Consider the following 18216-nt stretch of genomic DNA (forward strand, 5'->3'; position numbering starts at 1 on the left):
CTCCCTCCGTGGAACCCGTCACGGGAGGGGATGTGCACATTAAGGGACAGGGATTGATAGTCGCTCGTTGATGAGGTGGGGATGGGCTGCGGTCCCCCACCGGCGGAGTGGATTACCTGTTGCTATGGGTAATCCGACAGGGCTGCACACTTCAGTGTGTAGTCAGTTACTGTGGAGGATGATCAGCCGGTTACATTATTTGTTTGTCTTATCTGATTGAACGGTACTGACCCCGTGTTGTTGTTTTGTAAAACCTGCGGTGATCCATTTGGGGATGGTGAGCAGATTATGACAGGTAATGCAGATGTTTAGCTATGGGACAGTCATGGGGAGTCATCACTTCGAGTCTAGCTTCCGTTGTTACGAGTTTAACTGTCTTTGATTTCAGTTGTATTGAGGCCCTTACACTTTTATTTTGAGTTGGTCTGAGATAATGTAATCGTTACTCTTTATACTTTAATATAGTTGTTTTGGATTGTTGCTTTTGATATACTAACCTCGGACAACCGAGATGGTAACAGCTTCTCATGCTAGGGTAGTCCTTGGTAAGGTACTTGGTATGAGGGGGTGTTACAAAGTGGTATCAGAGCCGACGATCCCGGCACCTAAAACTAATGAACCCAATGAACTTAGGGAATCTAAATAAAATGAACCCGGGGAGAGTTGTTGGAGCTACCGCAAAGACTTGGGAGACGTCCCGAAGTCGCATTAAGGCCCTTACGATCTCAAGCCGGTCACTTAGGGGGGACCGTTGTATGTTTGAGTCATGTGTGTGTAATACTTGTAACTTGAGCCTTGTGAAGTGGTTGGATGACATGGTGAAAGTGTTGGAACATGGTAGTATATGAAAGGTGGATTTTGAATTCGCATATGATGGATCTTGAGCATGAAGTATATTGAGCATGGTGAATGGTAGTGGTATATGTATAAATGAGCATGATGATGTTAATGTTTGGTTTGTTGGTAGTAACATGTGATTAAGGGCATGTGTCTATATATATATATGAATGTTGTGTTCAATTTTCATGTAAGTATGATAAGAGTTCAATTATGTACTGCTTTCTTGAAGTATTGAGTTCTTGTTGTTGCCTTATGATGTTCAAATTGTTTTGGTTTAGAAAATTTGATTTGTATGAAGATCGATTACCAAAGGGTTGTCTTAAAACTGTCATAAGTTGAGTTATAGAAATGATATTGCTGTAATTCCAATTGGAGGTGATAGCTTGTCTTCTTACGATTCTAACGATAGGTCACACGCCTAGATTGACCAAGTAACGAGTGAGATATGACTGTTTTACGAAAAATGGACGGTGCTGAGAACTGCGCCGATACTCGACCGAGTAGTCCCTACTCGGCCGAGTATCTTTTATACTCGACCGAGTATTCCATATTCGGCCGAGTAATCTCTCTGTGATAATTCTGTTTAGCTTCTAGAGTCGTTAACTCGGCCGAGTAGTCTCATTACTCGACCGAGTACCCTGTACTCGACCTAGTATGCTACATACTCGACCGAGTACCTCAGTGGGCGGCATTTTGAGTCGGTGGCTATGTTTTTACCTTAATTTTTAATCCGTGGCTATGTTCTTACTTTTGTTATGAGTCGGCGGCTATGTTCTTACATTGTTTTGAGTCGTAGCGTATGTACACATGTATGTTTTGGGTCTTAAAGCGTTCTTTTATATATGTGACGGTCTGGATACGTAAGTTACCAAAGGCTATGACGAGGAGAATTCCGGCTTGTGAAGGACATGTGTTGGGTAAGGAAGACATGTGTTAATATGGTTGTGAGGGATAGTGGAAAAAGGAAAGGGAGGAATGATGAGCTAATCAAGGTGAGGAACATGTTGGTGAGATATGGTGAGAGATATAGTCGTGTGTTGAGTAATATAAAAGTCAGTGTTTATGGGCAAGAGTGATATAAGTGTAAAGAAATGCGAGGATGAAAGGTCGAGATGAGGGATGCGAATAGTGGCAAATTAGGATGTGTAAGGATTTATGGAGGGAGTGTGGGAAATAATCTGTATACTTCCTTTATATTCAAGGATTATAACGAATTTAATGATGACGATAACTAGTCATAAATTAAAATACATAAACAAAAGTATATAGGAATTAGAAATAACCTTCGGTCCTAGCAAATACGGCCTAAGAACAATATCAAAATAGATATTCTCCTATCAGTTGCACCCAAGATGATATGAGATATGCCCTTTGATTATGCTAGAAATCGATCCAAATTTTTCTGTAAAATTTAGGTTATTTGTGTTTTTTTCTGATGAGAGGAGGCAAGAGAATGAGCAAAAATTAGGTTAGAAATAATTCACCCATCTACCCTCTTAAACCGTGTGTTAGGGTAGATTAGGGTAATTTTTTTTCGTAATTTATTTTCGCAGTACAATTTTTACTCATTACAGTACTGTTTACACCAAACTTTCCATTTGTCTGCCCTTGACAAATTATCAAACCTAATTCTCTCTGCCATCTCTCTATTGTTAAATCTTTAACATCCTTCAAACTCTTTAAAATTATTCAATTAGGAATGATTATTCGAGTATAGAGTCGGTATTAATTCTCTAATCCATTATTAACTAAATTGAGTTTTTTTTATAATTTTGTTTTTTTTATAATTAGAATTTATTTTAAAATTAATTAAGGGTTGATGGGTGTGCCGGTGTGGTATGGTGGGATTGGTTTGGTAGCAGCCGGTGAGTGTTGGCCAGTAGCCGGCGCAGCCACGCAGGTGGCCATTGGTGGTGTTGGCGTTAGTTTGGCAGTACTTATGAGACATACGGTAGCAGTAGTTTGTACAGTAGTTTTCTTGTTTTTCTGATTTCTCCAATGTAGTAGTGTAGTACATACTGTACTACGTAGACATGTTTCTTCTTCTTCTTTTTTTTTTTCAATGTTCAATTTAAATGCAAATGTTCAATGTCTGGTAATTGGTGACTTGTTGTTTCGAACTTCAAATCTCGTAAGTGAGTTTAGAATAAATTAATCATGGACACTAATTTTTGGTGCAAAGATCCGAGTTTTGGTATTGTTAGTTGCGAACTATTGTAGCAGTTATTGAATACTATGGGCGAAATTAGAGAGAGTTGATTAGAGAGAAATTAGAGAGAGAAGATATGAGGGGAAATGAGAGGGATATATTTGTCAACAATGTACTGTAATGAGTAAAATGTGTACTGCGAAAATCAGCACCCATTTTTTTTTATCCTCTAATCTCGGCCCAATTACCGAAATAAGGAGTATTATTTCCTTATTTTGGTTATTCCAAAAATGTATAAAATGTGTTAAATTGTCATCTAGTGATGATCGAACCCATGACCTCTTGGTTTGTGTACCCTCACTATTACCACTATGACACATTCATCTTGTTGATTTTAAATATAACCGATTACATTTAATTACGAATTAACAGATTAATTCGTCCAAGCTAACATTACATACATTTAATTAAATATAACTTATTATATTTAATTTACGAATTCACAGTTAATTCGTCTCAACTAATATTATTTAATCTTCATTAAATAATTGTCTCATCAACACATTGACTAACTGTTTAGTCATATTAGGCATCAATGTGATCATATTTCTATAACCACATCTCTCAAACACATCCTATAGGTGTGACCTTTAGGGACCAGTTGATCACCGCCATCTGTATGATAATAACGTCAAACTTTCTAGCAAGCCAACCGTTATTAGGTAAACGTTAATCAACTGATTAAATATACGAAGTATACCCTTGTGAACCTGTAAGAGATTTACAAATGTTATCACACTAATTTGTGGAGGACACAAGCTCCAACAAACTCCCACTTGTCCTCACAAGTGTATGTGCGATAACCGATTCTCATATCCTAAAATTTCTCCCACTCAATGTAAAACAATCTGCAAATCCGCATTCACAAAGGTCGTATTTTACAAGTGATCATTATCAAGAGTGGTTTCCCCGACTAGAGAGTAACTTAACTGATAAACGAATCAACATTCGAGCATGGCCATGCATTTCAGTTACAACTCCTCGAGTGGCCCTGAGAAATAACTATACCTGATAAGGGTTGGATATTTTCCTCAACTCGAATCCCCGAGATGTAAGCACACAAAGTATGAAATGACCCATAAAAATCTACTTAGCCTCCGATTACGGCAGACCGTGAGAAAGAAACCAAAGTCACCCAAAAAGCTGCCTTAATCTCAAGAGACAGTCGATAGTCAAAAGAATCGACTCTAGGAACACAATGGATGTCCTATCCACGATCCGGCACCGAATGTTTTTAAACATTTAGGACTCCATTACGTTGTCACAAAAAGTTGTCCTACGAGGTATCGTTATAATCTCGCATCTGTGATCGATCAGTCAACCGTTTGACTTATGGCTCGTTGAACCCACCATCAATCGACTGCACAATATAATAGCCGGAGTTATCAGCTCACATTGGCGATTACGGACCAAAACAAATATAATGTAATTGATTCACTTTGTATGCGTTCAATGTTGTCGATACAATCCACATGAAAAACAGAATATTATAATAAAACGATGAAGTTATAAATAGTATATGAAAAAGATAATGTATCAAATCCATAATCAAGTACTACAACTCAGGAACACGTTTAATTCCCATGGAAATGACGTGCCCTACATGCTTATCATAATTCAACGATTCAAAGAGTAGAATCGCTACAACACACTAAGAGTGAAGACGAACCGGACTGAGATCCGTTTGGAAGCTAGCATCTGCGTAACCGGTTGCGCATAGCTTAGTATCTCCTCCAGAAGTCAATACCCAATCCTTAGTCCTCCGTAGGTACCTGGATTCTTTTGGTACCGACTCGTCATACTCAATGCATGTGCTACGTCTGGACGTGTGCATATCATGGCATACATGATTGATCCTATAGCTGATGCATAAGGAACACGATTCATGCTTTCAACCCCTTCAGGCGTCGTGGGTGACTTGAGACTTGCTCAACTGCATCCCACACGTCCTTCGTGATCTATCTCGGTAGATACGGATTCCCAAAATGCGCTGTGCCTCACCCAGATCTTTCATCTGGAAATGGTTCTTCAACCATTCTTTAACCGAAAATAGGAGAGGAATGTCATTCCCAATCAAGAGTATGTCATCGACATACAATATCAAGAATACAATCTTGCTCCCACTCGACTTGATATATAAGCATGGTTCCTCGACCGATCGAGGGAAACCATACTCTTTTATCACTTGGTCGAAACGATGATTCCAACTCCGAGAAGCTTGCTTAAGTCCATAAATGGAACGCTTAAGCTTACATACTTTCTTAGGATGTTCAGGATCTATGAAACCCTCGGGTTGCACCATGTACAACTCTTCCTCCAAATAACTGTTTAAGAAGGCGGTTTTCACATCCATTTGCCAAATTTCATAATCATGAAATGCGGCAATCGCTAAGATTATCCGAATGGAACGTAGCATGACTACAGGTGCAAAAATTTCATCATAATGCAATCCGTGCACTTGAGTGAAACCTTTTGCCACACGTCGTGCCTTATAGGTATCTCGGTTCGCGTCTACAGTAACGCTTTATCTTGTAAAGCCATTTGCACTGTAGAGGTTTTACCTTATTAGGTAAATCAACTAGATCCCACACGTCATTCTCATACATGGAGTCCATCTCGGATTGCATGGCTTCGAGCCATGGCTTTGAGTCGGAACAGATCATAACACCTTTATAGGTAACGGGTTCATTACTCTCTAGGAGTAAAACGTCATTCTCCTCGACCATACCAATGTATCTGTCCGGAGGATGAGAGACTCTACCCGACCTCCTAGGTTCCTCAGGAATATTAACCGTATCATCAGTTGGAGGAACAACTTCCTCCATCCGTTCGTCGGTTGTTGGTTCTGGAATCTCCGACAGCTCGAAGGTTCTATTACTCGTCTTGTTCTCGAGAAATTCTTTCTCTAAGAACGTCGCACTAGCCGCAACAAAAACTCGATGTTCGGTAGGCGAATAGAAGTAATGACCAAATGTTCCTTTTGGATAACCTATAAAGTATGTCTTGACCGATCGCGGGCCGAGCTTATCCTCGTGTCTCCACTTGACATAAGCCTCGCAGCCCCAAACCCGAATAAAGGACAAGTTAGGGACCGTTTCCTTCCACATTTCATATGGAGTCTTGTCGATGACTTTAGTCGGACTTTGTTAAGTATAAGAGCGGTGACAAAGAGCATAACCCCATAATGAATCGGCACTCTTGTGTGACTCATCATGGATCGAACCATATCGAGTAAGGTTCGATTTCTCCGTTCGGACACACCATTCAATTGAGGTGTTCCGGTGGAGTTAATCGCAAGACGATTCCACGATCTTCGGTGTTGATCAAACTCATTTGAAAGATATTCGCCACCTCGATCAGAATGGAGTGCTTTAACCTTTCTACCCAGTTGGTTCTGTACCCTGTTCTGGTATTCCTTGAATTTCTCAAAGGAATCACTTTTATGCTTCATTAAGTAGACATATCCATATCTACTCAAATCGTCCGTGAAAGTGATAAAATATCTATAGCCATCTCTAGCGGTAATTGACATAGGTCCACAAACATCAGTATGTATGAGTCCTATTAGGTCACTTGCGCGCATTCCAACACCTTTGAAGGAAATTAGAGTCATCTTGCCAATGAGACATGATTCACACGTGCTATATGTAGAAAAATCGAATGCGGGAATAGTCCCATTATCGACAAGTTTCTTCACGCGTTTCTCATTTATGTGTCCCATTCGACAATGCCATAGATAGGTTTGATCTTTGTCACCAACCTTTATTTTCTTATTATTCACGTGTAATACTTCCGTGGTTTGGTCTAAGATGTAAATTCCATTCATGGAAACTGCTTTGCCATAAATCATTTCATTAAAAGAGAAAATACAGCTATTATCCTTTATTGAAAATGCAAAACCGTCTTTAGCAAGTACGGAAACAGAAATAATGTTCTTAGACAAATAGGGTACATAGTAAATGATTATTTAAAAATAACTCAAAACCACTAGGGAGTTGGATTACATATGTTCCCTTCGAGACAACAAAGAACTCGTGCTCCATTCCCGACTCGCAGTCCACATCACCTTTCGAGAGAGGTATGATGTTCTTTAGGCCCCGCAAATGATTACACAGATGAGAACCACAACCAATATCAAGTACCCAAGTTCCGAAACTTGCATGGTTAATCTCAATCATATGAATATAAGATGACATACCAACAGGAACGACGCGGCCTGCTTTGATGTCCTCACGGTACACGGGACAGTTCCTCCTCCAATGTCCAGTCTTGTGACAATGGTGGCACTCAATGTCACCGCCCTTGCTCTTTGTCTTGCCATGTGAGCCACTAGTCTCACCAGGCGCACTCTTACCGTTTCCTGGCTTTTTAAACTTTGGCTTACCTACAGCTAGGTCGCCTTTCGCCTTGCCCTTACCCTTACTTTTATTGGAAATCGTGAGAACATCCTGCTTCATGCTCCCACTCAATTTCATATCCTTCTCGGTCTGTACGAGAAGGGATTGTAGCTCATGAGGACTCTTTTTCAAGTCATTCATGTAGTAGTTCGCCCTGAAAAGGGCAAAACCATCGTGAAGAGAATGAAGCATTCGGTCAATGACAATGCTCTCACTGATTTTGCAATTCAGTGCCTCCAGCTTCTCGACATTCTCAATCATGTGAAGAATGTGTGGGCTAACCGGTTGGCCCTTCTGGAGTTTCGCATCAAAGAAGTGACAGGTATGCTCATATGTAACGATTCTCGGACCTCGGTGCTTGTGAGAGCTCGTTAGTGAGCGTAGTGAAAATCTTGTTTGCACTTTGGGCAATAAAGCATCTCTGCAAATTGGTTTCCATTGCAAAGATGAGTACGTTCTTTATCGCACCCGCTTCCATAGCGAAGTCATTATAAACATCAATATCATTGATTCCTACATTTGGGCCTGGGTTTGGCGGTATTGGCTCAGTTAAGTACTTGAGCTTACCGTCAGCAATGGCAGCATTCCGTAGTGCCGCCTCCCGATCCCGCAAAAGTTGGACCCGTCGTTTTCAGGACGTGTGTGAACCGATTCATTTGGTCCATGAATATTTTCAGCCAGGATTCGCGTCCAAGTGTGACACTCGGCATTGGGATTTCGTTATTTCCAGCCATTTGTTGTAACAGTATTATCAAAATAAACGTGTTCTACACTGCGATAAGAAGAATAAAAATAATAAGCATGTGCATCGTTTATATTTTTAAGTCTAATGAACTACTGTCATAACGCGAAGACTCAAAACATTTATACAATTGACCTCCCTCAAGAATTATATAAATGATCCCAAGACTCAATTCTCTGTAAATTGATAAGCTAACCTTTTAGCTAATTCTACCGTTAGAATTCTTGGTCGATAAATTTCTGTAAATTCTATCTTTAGTCCATCATAATCACGAGAAACTCTTCGGACTATGATGTTGAGGTAAACTAAGTCAACACCACTACTTACCCAACGTAGAAGGGGTCATATTATGCCTACCGACGAAGAAGGGATTCATAGTTGTTTGCCCTTATAAAGACTAATCTCAATTTCCGTTTTAGAGGAAGATCCCATCAACTTTATTTTAATTCATTTTAAGTGAACTAATATCTAGCATGCGAGAATGAATAAATTAAGGTGATGGCTTAATAAGTCTGTGACATCTGTATGTCCATGAAAACTAACATACAACCTATATGAGTCAATTTTCATGCATTTTAGTAGTAGGTGGTTTGGTTTTAGGCGGAATATGATGCATAAACTATCATGTGAATGAAAAGCAATAAGAATGAAAACGTAAAACAATAATAAAAGTCCTAGTGTGGCCTATCCTATCAAAATGAATAATAAATACAAGTTTGGAATCCTCCTTGGACCCGAGAAGCTTGTCTTGATGTTCTATCTTGATCCATGTAGCGGGAGTGAGCTCCAATCTCCATCTTTAGTCTTCTTTTGAAAATTACAATAAATAAAATTTACATAATAAACCTATTTATTACATTCTAATTTCAAAACCCAAAAACTAAAGAAAAATAAAGGAGATTCGAGATCTCATAATTACATAAAAAATCATGTTTCCTTCATTACGAAAACATAATTTGACTAAGGCCACACTAAGTATTACAACTGATTGCAAAAATACGTAAATTAAATTCATTCAATCGATTCATTCAACAAAATTAAAATAAAATGCATCAACTAAAATAAATTAACCATACATGGCACAATTCCTTAATTATGTTGATTAATTTATCCAAACCACCTATTTAAATCAAATTAAGTGACAATTCCTCAATTAATCACATTAATTTCATCCTTAATCCATATTAAACTTGTAATATGAATTCAATCCGTCAAAATTTTAAACTGCTTTAAAATAATTCGGTATCTTTTAATTGTGAACCGTTTCACAATAACTAATTGGCCAAAATCAAAACAAAATTAAAAACCTTTTTTCCTTCCTTTTGGGTCTCGGCAAAAAGAAAAAAAACAGGAAAACATTTTTTTTATTTTTTTTTTAAACCCAGCTCACGGCAGGAATAAAAACAACCCATTTTTTTTTATAATTCGGCAATTAGGCAAAAATAAAAAAAAAACCTTTTTTTTTTATTTCGACAATTCAGAAAAAAAACAACAAAAACAGTTTTTATTTTTTTTTTCTTTCTCTCGGCAAACCCTAAAAATTGAGCCGTCAATTTTTTCTTTTGAGGCAAAAAACCCTAACACAAAAAAAATTCGATGAAAAAAAATGTTTACAGTTGCTAATAGAACATGATTTAGCAAATGAATTAATAAACATGATTAATCGTATATGCTAAAAAACTATATAGCAAAAACAAGTTCTTGTATCATCGACATGTCGATTATATTTGCATTTTAACTTAATCTGCATTAAATCAAAATCTACCAATTCTTCATATGATAATTTTAACTGATTAAAACAATGATATGAAAAACGAAATTGGAAATAAATCATCAAACATAAGAAAAAAACAGGCCGAAAAAAAAAAAATTCTCTCGGCAAAAAAAAATCAGCCGAAAACCCTAATTTTTTTTTTTCGAAATTCTTATCTTGTTTGCATACAATTTTATGAAAATCATCAAAATTAAAATTCGTGGCCTTGGCTCTGATACCACTTGTGGGAAATAATCTGTATACTTCCTTTATATTCAAGGATTATAACGAATTTAATGATGACGATAACTAGTCATAAATTAAAATACATAAACAAAAGTATATAGGAATTAGAAATAACCTTCGGTCCTAGCAAATACGGCCTAAGAACAATATCAAAATAGATATTCTCCTATCAGTTGCACCCAAGATGATATGAGATATGCCCTTTGATTATGCTAGAAATCGATCCAAATTTTTCTGTAAAATTTAGGTTATTTGTGTTTTTTTCTGATGAGAGGAGGCAAGAGAATGAGCAAAAATTAGGTTAGAAATAATTCACCCATCTACCCTCTTAAACCGTGTGTTAGGGTAGATTAGGGTAAAAAAATTTTTATCCTCTAATCTCGGCCCAATTACCGAAATAAGGAGTATTATTTCCTTATTTTGGTTATTCCAAAAATGTATAAAATGTGTTAAATTGTCATCTAGTGAGGATCGAACCCATGACCTCTTGGTTTGTGTACCCTCACTATTACCACTATGACACATTCATCTTGTTGATTTTAAATATAACCGATTACATTTAATTACGAATTAACAGATTAATTCGTCCAAGCTAACATTATATACATTTAATTAAATATAACTTATTATATTTAATTTACGAATTCACAGTTAATTCGTCTCAACTAATATTATTTAATCTTCATTAAATAATTGTCTCATCAACACATTGACTAACTGTTTAGTCATATTAGGCATCAATGTGATCATATTTCTATAACCACGTCTCTCAAACACATCCTATAGGTGTGACCTTTAGGGACCAGTTGATCACCGCCATCTATATGATAATAACGTCAAACTTTCTAGCAAGCCAACCGTTATTAGGTAAACGTTAATCAACTGATTAAATATACGAAGTATACCCTTGTGAACCTGTAAGAGATTTACAAATGTTATCACACTAATTTGTGGAGGACACAAGTTCCAACAGGGAGACGGTTAGGATTGTGTTGCTTAAGGATATATGTAATGAAGGGTTGCTTTAGAGGGATGAAGTAGAGGGGTATGTAGTGAACGTAGATGAAGCTATGTCGCGATGTGGATTTGTAGATAGTGACTGAGTTTGGGAATTTGGAATATCAAGGGGTGAGCCTAGTGTGTAATTCTTTGGGAAATTAACTGTAATACTCCGTATTTATGGTCTTGGGGGTACTCTATCGAGTAGCCCTTACTCTGTCGAGTAAGGGTATGTTGCAGAATAAAATAGTTTCTGACCTGTTGGGCACTCGATCGAGTAGTGGGGCACTCGATCGAGTAGGTACTCGATCGAGTACCTTGGGTACTCGATCGAGTGTCCGGTTCTGAGGGGAGTTTTTCGCGGGTTTTGTTAATTATGCGATTAGGGTATTTAAACTTAATCGTCGTTGTTTTAATTCACTTTTACCAAAACCTAAAACCTGTTTAAGAGAGAAAGCAGTCAGTCATCTTCCTAATCGCATCCTTAACAATTCCCGGAGTTCAGACGGTCAGTTCGTACCGTAGTTCGTGTCGTTGGATTCCTTGCGTCAAGGGTAAGCTTTTAATATAATTTATATAATGTTTTGCTAGGTTTGGTCAAACCCTAATTTAGGATTTGGGGGTTTTTATGAGTAGTATTTGAATGGTAGCATCTATGTGTTGTATGATAGGAGGAGAATTCGTAGAGGAGCCGTTTTGATACAGCTGTAGATACCGTCTGCGTGTTGTGCTTTCCAGGTAGGATTTCCTACTCAGTATTAGTCCCATAATGGGATATTGGCGATGTGCTGTAGTTAGTTATTTGATATGTTGATTGTGATTGTGATTGTGATTGTGATTGGTTCCTATGGCTCTCGAGATGCGTTCTCGGCTGAGTGGGGTCACTTGCGGGAGTGATCTCACGCCCTAGTTTCGCCCTTCGTGGAACCCGCCACGAAAGGGGATGTGCACATTAATGGACAGGGTTATCGCTCGTACGATGAGCGGGGCTTAGGTGGGAACGGCTGCGGTCCCCCATCTGGCGGTAATGGGTCCGGTGGACGGTCCGTATTGAGATGATGGGAGTTGGTGGTGTATGTGTGTGTGTGATTCGGTTCAAATTGTCTGTTTGTCTTATCGTTGTTATCTATATTGATTGTGTGATTAGTACTGACCCGGTGTTGTTTTGTAAAACCTGCGGTGATCCATTCGGGGATGGTGAGCGAGATATTGAGCGGTATAGAGATGATGATCGATGGGAGCTGGGATGGCCACGACATGACGATAGAGTCTTCCGCTGTAGTTTAGCATTTATTTACGTTTCAGTTGAGAACTGATAGTTTGGAATAATGTATTGTACTTTCAGTTTGGTTTCGAGGATTGTACTTATTCATTAAACTACTTATAATAAATGTTGTTTCTGTTTTGTCTATTTGATTATCATACCTCGGGCAACCGAGATGGTGATGTCTTCATACCTGAGTGGTCCTGGTAAGGCATTCGGAGTATGGGGGTGTTACAAATGGTATCAGAGCGACGATCCTGAAACCTGTAATCAATGAACTTAATGAACATAGGGAGTCAATTAAAATGAACCCGGGGTAAAAGTTGTAGGAGCTAGTGCAAAGGCTTGGGAGACGTCCTAAAGTCGCAAGGGGTCGCCCTACAACTTTGAACCGGTCACATGGGGAAAGTGTTTGTCGAGTCATCTGTATGTTTGATTAACGTGTGCAACAAAGTGATGAAGTGTGTTGATTGTTTGGGGTGTTGAAATAGGAAGTTGAGCAAGTGAAAGGATATGATATGTTGAACATGTTAGTGAGATGATAGCATGTTGAATGATTTACAATGTGGCTTTAATAGCATGATGAATTGATCTTGTTGATAGTATAATAGATGCGTAGCATATGTATTCTGATAGCATGTGATTTTATAAAGTTAGCATGTTAGTATATATGACGTAACATGCGGGTAGCCTTTACGTATTAGTGATACTTGATCGAGTGAGACTAACTCGATCGGGTGGGTTTCTGGCGATTTTTAGTCCCGAATCGCGTTTTTGGGCACTCGATCGAGTAGCTAGGGGTACTCGATCGAGTAGGGGGTCACTCGATCGAGTAGCCTAGATACTCGATCGAGTGGGTTAGAGATCAGAAGGTCTGTTTGGTTCTGGAGTTTGGGTACTCGATCGAGTACATGGGGGCACTCGATCGAGTAGCCCGTTACTCGATCTAGTGGGTTTGGATACTCGATCGAGTAGGTTCTGGGCAGCGCGTTTTCGTGTTTTGAGGTTTAGTACGTGTGTTTATGTTTACCCCTTCTTATATATGTATAGTTTCAAGATGCCACCAAAGAGAAATGCCTTGTATGCGAGAGCTGAGCTTATGACCGTGGATGACATCGTTAAGATGTTAGAGCACCAGGATGCTCTTACTGAGACCCTAAAGAAAGTGAATGAGGACAAGAATAAGGATAAGGAGAAGGAGGTTGACCATGCTAAAGTCAGCCTCTATATTGCGAGGTTTAACCCGAAGGAGTACAAGGGAGTTGAGGAGCCTAACCGTCTTGATAGTTGGCTGAGGGAGATGGAGAACATACTAGATTTAGTCCATTGTCCTGATGAGATGAGAGTGGATCAGGCTGCATTCTATCTGAGGGAGGCAGCTGGCAAGTGGTGGGATTCAGTGAAGGTGAGTGCTAAGGAATTGTATACCAACCAGGGGTTACCTGCTATACCTTGGGAAGAGTTTCGTAGGGCTGTGAGGAAGGAGTTTGTACCAGAGCATGTGAGGAGTAAGTTGAGGGAAGAGTTTGATAAGTTTAAGATGACCGCTGAGATGTCGGTAGCCGAGTACTACAGACAGTTCAATGAGAAATCTAGATATGCTGAGGACATGGGTTTGAGTGAGGAGAATCTGGCTTTGAGGTTTGAGAGCGGGCTAACCACGAAAATTATGGATAAGTTACCCGTGGGAGTCCTTACTGATGTAAAGGAAGCGTATGAGAGGGCTGGGAGAGCTGAGAGACTAGTGGAAATGGCTCAGGAGAGGTCTGGTGGTGAGAAGAGGAAGTCGGAGAGCGAGGGTGGTGGCCAATCTAATTACAAGAAAGGCAACCACAATCAGTCTAAGGGGTTTTCTTCTGGATTAGGGTTTAGTGCTGGGGCTTCCTTTGGGCGAGGCCGAGGGAGTGTGAGTAATAGCTGGGGAGTGACCTGCTTTGGTTGTGGTGGGGTAGGCCACATGAGACATGAGTGCACGAGTGCACCAGGATCTTTCGAGACCTCGCACAGAGCTTCGCGAGCAAATGCATCACCGGATTTGGATCATGGCCAAACCGGGAGGTCGAGCTACTGAGTGGAGGCAACCGCAACGGCGGTAATTCTTATCGAAGACACCGATGAACAACAACAACAATCAAGGGTCGGGTGCTAAGCCGACCGCATCGCCCTAGTAATCTTGTCCGGGGAGGTGGGCGAAGACCGATGGCAAGTTGTTCATGATGGACAAGAAGGCGGTGAGGAAGATGCGCATGTTATCACCGGTACATTCCTTGTTAATGGTATTCCTACGTTTGTTTTGTTTGATTCGGGGGCTTCTCAGTCGTTTGTGTCTTCGAGTCATGTAAAACAGTTGGGTTTGAGAGTATATGAGTCTGTTAGTGAGCAAGTTTTCATACCTTCGGGTGAGTCTGTACCATGTGGGAGGTTGTTTAGAGATGTATCTTTGATAGTTGGGCAAGTCGATTTCCCTGTAGACTTGCTAGAGTTTCCTTTTAACGGTTTTGAGATGATAGTTGGGATGGATTGGTTAGGAAAGTATAAAGCTAAGATAGACTGTCATCAAAAGAAAGTGTCCTTGAGAGGTCCTAAGGGTGTTAGTGTGTCTTACCGGGGGTTTCTAGTCAAACCCAAAGTTAAGTTGATTGCGTGATTACCTTGAAGTCTTATACGAGGAAGGGATGTCCTTTGATCCTATGCCATGTGAGAGATGACCGGATAGAGAGTCCGACAGTTGATGAGATACCAGTGGTGGGAGAGTTTGCTGACGTTTTTCCTGATGAGATTCCGGGGTTACCACCGAGGAGAGAGATAGATTTTACCGTGGAGTTGAAGCCAGGGACGGGGCCAATCTCTAAGGCACCGTACCGTATGGGTCCTAAGGAGATGGAGGAGCTTAGGAAACAGTTAGATGACCTGATAGAGAAGGGATACATTAGACCAAGTGTATCGCCGTGGGGAGCACCAGTTCTATTTGTGAAGAAGAAAGATGGAACTTTGAGGTTATGCATAGATTACAGAGAGTTGAACCGAGTGACGATAAAGAACAAGTATCCTTTGCCAAGGATAGATGACCTGTTTGATCAGTTGAGTGGTGCAGCTGATCTTTTCTAAGATTGATTTGAGGTCGGGGTACCATCAGGTGAAGATTAGAGATGTGGACATACCGAAGACAGCTTTCACGTCGAGGTATGGCCATTATGAGTATGTGGTGATGCCATTTGGGTTGTCCAATGCGCCGGCAGTGTTTATGGATTTGATGAATAGGATCTTCAGACAGTTCTTGGATCAGTTTGTAGTGGTGTTTATCGATGACATCTTAGTCTACTCTAAGACTAAGGAGGAGCATGAGGAGCATCTGAGGATCGTGTTGCAGACTTTGAGAGATCATGAGTTGTATGCTAAGCTGTCCAAGTGTGAGTTCTGGTTGGAGAAGGTTGCTTTTCTGGGACATGTGATATCTAAAGATGGAGTAGCTGTGGATCCGGCGAAGATTGAGGCAGTGACAAAGTGGGAAGCACCAAAGAATGTTGCTGAGGTTAGGAGTTTCTTGGGTTTAGCTGGATACTACAGACGGTTTGTGAAAGATTTCTCCAAGATAGCTAGACCGATAACAGCGTTGATGAGGAAAGAGAACAGGTTTCGTTGGGACGAGGGTTGTGAGACGGCGTTCCAGACATTAAAGGAGCGTTTGACCACAGCTCCTGTCTTGGCATTACCTGAAGGGAGCGAGAATTTCGAGGTCTATACAGATGCCTCGAAGAATGGGTTGGGATGTGTGTTGATGCAGAATGGTAAAGTAATTGCCTATGCTTCTAGGCAGTTGAAGCCTTATGAGGAGAACTACCCTACTCATGATCTGGAGTTGGGTGCAGTGGTTTTTGCTCTCAAGATTTGGAGACATTACCTTTATGGAGCAATCTTTAAGGTATTTTCTGATCACAAGAGTCTCAAGTACATCTTCACTCAAAAGGAGTTGAACATGAGACAGAGGAGGTGGATGGAGTTGATTGGCGATTATGACATGGAAATCATCTACCATGAAGGAAGGCCAATGTTGTTCTTGATGCTTTGAGTAGGAAGAGTGTACATTCTCGTGTACAGCTCTATCTTTGATGAGGCGAGGGATGAGGTAGCGAGCTTTGGGATTCATATGATGCAGAAAGGAGATGCCATGGGTGATATGACAAGACAATTTGGAGTTTTATGATGATATTCGAGGTAAAACAGGCTTTGGATCCTAAGATAGTTGAGTGGAGAGAGTGGAGTAGAGAAAGGGACAAAGTGTCCCGCTTTTCTATTTCATACAGATGGTAGTTTGAGGTTTGATGGTAGGTGGTGTGTTCCTAATGATGAAGAGTTGAAAAAGACAATCATGACAGAGGCGTATTGCACACCATATTGATTCATCGGGTGGAGACAAGTTATACAAGGATTTGAAGAAAACGTTTTGGTGGCCTGGGATGAAGAAAGAGATAGCCGAGTTTGTGTCCCGTTGTTTGACATGCCAGAGAGTTAAAGGGGAACAGAGAAGACCACAAGGTAAGATTCGGTCTTTAGAGGTACCGAGTGGAAGTGGGAATCCATTTCCATGGATTTCATTGTGGGTTTGCCAAAGAGTCAACAAGGTAACAACATGATTTGGGTTATAGTGGATCGTCGACCAAGTCACTCACTTTGTTCCAATGAAAGATACATGGACTAAGGCACAATTGGCTATGGCCTATCGAAAGAACGTGCTTAAGTTACATGGAGTCCCTAAGGACATAGTGTCCGACAGAGATGCGAGGTTTATATCGAGGTTTTGGAAGGAGTTGCGGGAATCGTTGGGAACAACTTTGAAGATGAGTACTGACATTTCATCCCGCGACAGATGGGTAGAGGCGAGAGAACAATCAAGACTCTGGAGGATATGTTGAGAGCTTGTGTGATGGATTTTGGTGGTAGCTGGGAGCAGAGGTTGGACTTGATAGAGTTTTCTTACAACAATGACTATCACACCAAAAAAGATTGGTATGGCACCGTTTGAGGCTTTGTACGGGAGGAGATGTAGGAGTCCAATCTGTTGGGACGATAGTCTTTGAGGCAAAGTGGTTTTAGGACCAGAGATGGTGCATGAGATGGTTGAACAGATTAAGATGATCAGGGAAAGGATGAGAGCGGCTCGGGATCGACAAAAGAGTTATGCGAGATCTACATCACGGGATATAGAGTTTGGTCGGGGGATAAGGTTCTTCGAAAGTATCTCCTATGCGCGGAGTTATGAGATTTGGGAAGAAAGGCAAGCTAAGTCAGAAGTTTATAGGGCCGTATGAGATCTTAGAGCGAGTTGGAGAGGTTGCTTATCGTCTGGCTTTACCTGCTGCGTTAGAGAGAGTGCATAATGTGTTTCATGTATCGCAGCTGCGGAAGTATGTGAGCGACCCGTCACATGTGTTAGAGGCAGAGAGTTTAGAGCTAGATGAGTCCTTATCATATCTTGAGGTACCTAAACAGATTCTTGACCGAAAAGTTAGAAAGACTAGGAGTGGTGAGACAGTTTTGCTTAAGATCCTTTGGTCTAACCACGAGACGGAGGAAGCTACATGGGAGGCAGAGGATATCATGAAAGAGCGCTACCCTTTCCTTTTTGATCAGGTATGTATGGTTACGGGGACGTAACCTTGTTTCTTTTAGGGGGGTAGGAGATGATCGCGAGAGTTTTTAAGAGTTTTTACACCCCTTTTATATGTTGTGTCGGTATGTTTGTCGGGATAAGTTGGGTTAGTAGCA

The sequence above is a fragment of the Silene latifolia genome, chromosome 4 (genome assembly GCF_048544455.1).
Source record: "Silene latifolia isolate original U9 population chromosome 4, ASM4854445v1, whole genome shotgun sequence".
Taxonomy (NCBI): domain Eukaryota; kingdom Viridiplantae; phylum Streptophyta; class Magnoliopsida; order Caryophyllales; family Caryophyllaceae; genus Silene; species Silene latifolia.